The sequence below is a fragment of the Oreochromis niloticus genome, linkage group LG7 (genome assembly GCF_001858045.2).
Source record: "Oreochromis niloticus isolate F11D_XX linkage group LG7, O_niloticus_UMD_NMBU, whole genome shotgun sequence".
Lineage (NCBI taxonomy): Eukaryota > Metazoa > Chordata > Actinopteri > Cichliformes > Cichlidae > Oreochromis > Oreochromis niloticus.
Window position 1 is genome coordinate 51,349,179 of NC_031972.2, and position 5,514 is coordinate 51,354,692.

The following is a 5,514-nucleotide window of genomic DNA, read 5'->3' on the forward strand; positions in this document are numbered from 1 at the left end:
TTTTGAGGGGGTAAGACCACCAGCGGGACTGGGGGAGGAGGGGTGGGGGGTGTACGGTGAATTTTTATCCCCACACTCAGAAAAACGGATGAGGGGAGTGCTTCTTGTAAAACGTGGTTACAAAATACGAAGAAATGCTAACACGAAATATACAAAGTAGCGGGCAAAACCAGAAATATCCGGGTTTAACCCCCCACCCCTCCCTCTCGCCACCACCACTATCGCCACCTTTTCCTACACGCACAGCGTGAAGGGCACAATATAATGACCAATCGATCGACGACACCCACCAAAATTGAAGCCACGGGAGCGTCTCGATATAATTTCTCGTAAGTGTTTCGAGATTCTTGAACAACATACCCGCTCGTCTACCTATCAGCATTTGGGTGATAGTTGCTCAGCGGGGGAAGAGGAGATGATTGCCTTTGTGTGATATGAACATCAGCCATGTCTGAGCGCTGCCTCTGCGCCTTGTTTTGAAGGTTCGGCTCTGCCCCCACGTGGGACTCCTCTGCGGCTTTAAGGCCTCTCGTCCAATGGCCGCGCGGCGCACTTACTCGCCGGCTTCCCATTGGCCCGCCGGCGCCGAGCCTGTCATTCACGCGGCAGCGTTGTCAATCAATACCACGCGGGGTCAAGCGCTGACAAATGCCTGTGCTCCTCGGTCCTCTGCCTGTGAATAGAGCCTGGAATGGCTGCTTAATTAGCTTCGAATGGCTTTTCTCTCCAGTTCAAACAATCTGTTACCACCACGTGGTAATGAGAGCCTACATTAAACAAAGGAAGAAAGGAAGCATGCAAACAGTTGTAACATTACAACCTGTAGTTTTCCTTTACATATGGGCCTATGTAACTAGCAGACAAAAGGCTCTTGTTTACCTTTATCACAGAGGCCAATCCACTTGTTCTAACATTAGACATGATATTAAAGTTTTGTTGTATAGATATGTGTTTTGCCTTCACAAGGCAGAAATGACACTTGACTGCTTGTGCATATGATGGATACACAAGTAGCTACTAACTGTGTGTGTTTCTTGGTTGTGAAACAAAAGAGGCAACACCACATCCATACAGATGCAAATGAAAATCACATTATCTCTGATCTTTCTAAAGTGCTACATGCATTCAAAGATGCTAAATTAGCAACAGATGGTTGTGAAATCTTCACACATATTCAAGATGTAATTGTGTATAATGGTGGGGAGTTAAATTATGGTTATAACAAGTCTGATAAAGCCTTGCAGTAAGTGACTTAAATACAACCAGCCATGCTTCACTTTGGGGAAAGCTGAGGTCATTATGTCACCTTAAGGTCTGAGATTGCCCAGCAGTCGTCTTACTTGTCATTCTTGTCAGCCTCCTTGAGGATGTGGGATAACTGTGTTATTTCCAAAAGTATGGGGGCAGTCTGTGAGAAACTCAAGCACTCACAAGAGCTGGCGGGCTAATCTCAGCCAGGCACCCCCTCATGCTTTTCAATAGAGAGTGCTTGGATTAAAGGCAACAAAAGGCTGGGCCCAAACCCCAGGGAGAAGGGTGGTGGTGGTGGGGGCTCTCCACCCACCGAGACCCCCACACTGTTTATTTACATGGAAACCTCAGCCTCGGTGAAACTCCCACCCTGAGGCATTACACACGGGCCTATTTGCAGAGGTGGCTCTAATTCTTGACAGAGCGGGGATTGTCCTCACTCCAGCCACTTTGAACTTACTAGCGACTCACTTTCCACATAGCTCAGATACAGCCAGTGAGCAAATATTTTGCTTCTTCCACAGAACAATTTCCTTGGGGTCATATTGTTCAAAGGTAGCTATGCCTGTCACACTCTGCTTGGATTTTTGTGTGGAAAATGTGGTTGAGCACAGAGGTTGAAATCACGCCTTTTGCAGCCAGAGAACGAGGCAAAGATCGACAATACGGTGGAACTATTTATCATAAACCTATATTGGATGTATTTGTAGATTACACAGTCTTGGCTCATTAATGCGACTTGCAGTTAATAAGCGACTTGGCCATTTTTCTCTCTGTGGAAGCTCGCTTTCCTGTTCACGGAGCAGAAAATGAGGGCCCTGATACTGCAAACGCTGGGGGTTTGTTGCAGTGACTTACACTTCAGGGAACTGGCATGTTGTTTGTATGGAGATACGCAGATGTACATACCGCACGTTCACAAACAAACACACGCACGCGCTATGTATCGCAACCACGTCATTCACAGGCAGGAGGCAGAAATTCACAAAAACACGCACACACGCATTCCATGCAACAAAGAGCCTACAGTGTGTGGTGGAGAGATGAATTGCCTGCACTGTATTATCAGGATGACTCATCAGACAGTAATCAATGAAAACAGGATGAAAGTCTTATCAAAGGAGAAAAATGCAGACATGAAATGTGTCTCAAAACAAAAAGAGGCTTTTGGCAGGAATCCGGTGCTGTACATAGCCCTCGGCTCGGGAGGGGTGCGACATTACCAAGCGATACTCCGAAATTAATATTCCCTGCAATCAACAACTCTCAATGATAAGCACACAAAGCAACAACAATGCACACACAACCAGCAGTTTAAAAAGTCAGCTCTCTGAGCAAATGCGGACCCACTTGTAGTTTGAAACATCTGTGCACTGAACACATTTTTCTTTAAAAGCATACTTTCATTTCTATTGGGTTTTCAAATCTGGATACAAATGAAGTAAGTTTTTCAGTGATGGGGGAAATATAAATCTGTCTCCTAGCCTTTCTTTTATTCTGCAAAGATAGGTCAATATAACAAATCCCCTTATAGCATCAAGGCCGTTGCTCTTTTCCAGGAGGATCAGCTTCACACTAATTTCCTGTTAGAGCAGACAACTGAAAAGAAATTGCCAAACATATTTTACTGTTGGAGGTTTTTTCCCTCCTTAACACGACTTAATAAACATCTCTTTAAAATTCACACGTTATTAACACACTAAAATTAGACAGTGTAGAGCAAATGATTATCATTATTAAACGATATGTATGCAGCTTATCCGCCAAGATTATTACGTGATAACAGGATCCTTGAATTTTAGAGTGACTTCTTTCACATTCACTCTATGCAAATTAAACATTTTTGTTTCTAGACAACACCTTAATGTTTTAAACTGCTAACATCCTGCATATTAAATATAGCCCAAAAATAAGTACGTGAAACCAAACCACAGCAATGTGTTTTCATTTGGCTTTGTCAGACTGTCAGAAAAGTAGTTGAGTGAATTGATGGGACATTGTTCACACCCAGAGAGCCACAGTGCACTTAAAAAACAGCCTGAGGGTAACAGTAAATCTGTCTTCAGAATTTATTGATGTTTGTTAATCTATTCATCTCCATTGCAACCATGACTCACTTGTTTTCAATTAAAGTTGTGTCATATGTTGCTTAAGTAGAGGACACTGATCGTTCACTGGGTGTGCTTGGGACCTGAGCTAAAGCAGAGGAAAGCTTCGGAAGTCTGTGTTCCAAATGCTTCAGTGTTGAACCTGCACTCATGGTTGAAAGCTAAATCCTCTCACAGCCTCATGTATGCAGTGCTGTTGTTGTGTTGTTGTTATGTCCACAACATAGTGCTGAGCTGGAGGACTGCCAGCTATATTCTTATCCACTTAAATACAGGAGCCTATTCTCAAAGAGGTGATGTTTGCAGACAGTAGCCTTTCTAAACTTTTTTTTCTCCACTCCTACTCTTGACTCAGTATAATCAAGAATCAGAATGACTGAACCGAGTGCTTGTTCAACAGAGCCTCAGCCCGGGACATTTTTAGCTGCATCATTTCTATTTTCACAACCAACTGCACATTACAGCTAGTTGCAGGCAGCCAGTCTACATATTGAATTATTCCCAGCTGACAATCTGCTTCTGTGTGTGCACTGCGATCCAGACGTAAATACTTGGCAAAGTCAACATTAAACTGATCAGAGGATCAAGCTGTACCAGTTGATTGAGAGGACCTTGAGCTGTACAACAAAGATTTTGTTACTCTAATCCAGTTTTCTAAATTGTTAATAAGATTATTTTTTTTTTGGTGGGGGGCTAAATTCAGTTATGGGTCATGATTACATTCACATGGCATGGGAATGACTTCACATGACTGTCTTGGGAAAAAAATTGTTGTCAAGGTAACAGGCCATGCAAGAGGTGTCTGAAAATTACATTCACTTATATAAAATAGTGATGTACGAAGGGCAACACCTCAGCAGTGAGAGATGTGATGAAGCACAGCTGAATTTATCACCGAGGGTAATGAATAGTAAGCAGACCACTTTAACTAGCTCCATAATGACAATATGAGCTGTGTAGTATCTCAGAAATCTTCTTATGAGACCGCAAGCTTCTGTCATAATATACTGCATTTCACCACTTCTGCCTCACTGAGGAGCTTTTCATATTCTCTGGCACACAGTATTATAGCTCTACTCCTCCATGCCAAATTGACTCCACAAGTGCTCCTATACCTGCTGACTGACACATGCTCACTGAAAATGATTCCTTCACCAGGGGCCAGCATTGCTGCTTGCTCTGGAGGGGCGCTTGATTCCATTATTAAGTTGAAAAAGGGAGACAGAGTGCAGGGATAGGGAGAGAGAGAGAAAGAAAAAAAAACAGCTCAACTGGGTCTAGAAGAATAATAGAGAGCTGAGGAAGTTATCAGGATAGAGGAGAGTAAGGCTGCTGTCTGACAGCAGATCAGAGCGCTCCTCCAGCTGGAACCCCTGCTCACGAGTCCAGCAGAGCAGCTCCCAGCAGTCGACCGGCATGATGAGCTATGCTGTGCGGGACAGGTCAGAACAGTAGCACCTATACAGCCTATATCACAGTCAGCGGTGGCAAAAAAGAAAGAAAAAATGTAGTTAAAAAAAAAATTAAAAAATCACTAAGGCCTTTGCACTTTATGTCAGAGTTCCTATCATCGTGCTGTCTAATGTTCATATCTTTACAGGCCTCATATCATTGCATAGTTTATAACAAGAAGCACTGAATGCTTTTGGCTCCTAAAGCACACCTGCCGGGTGCTGGTTAGCACTGTCATCTCATAACAAGAAGGTTCTAGGGTCAGACATCCTGGACAGTTGGAGCTTTTCTTTTTGTCTTTGTTACATACTTACCCGAGTTAAGGTTTTATTACAGATTACAATGTGACATTGTTAGTCTGTTACACCAATAAAGATTCATGCCAGTTTTTCCAATCTGACTGGTGAGCAGATTTTCTGAAATAAACCTGGTTTATTTGACACGGTGTATCTACTTTTCTCTAGGTGTAGCACATTTCCTAATTCCTTCAGCCACCTGTCAAAAGTTGGAGGTAACTCAGACTTACAGAATTGCAGAATTTGTCTTGCTAATACTGTTGATAAGAAAATGGCCTGAGCCTCATAACGATGCATCACACTGTTTGAATCTTTCTGTGTGAAGTTTGCATGTTCTCCCTGTGCCTTAATCGCTGCGCTTGCTTCCTGTGAAACTCCATAATGTGCCTGTTTAGTTAATTGCTAAT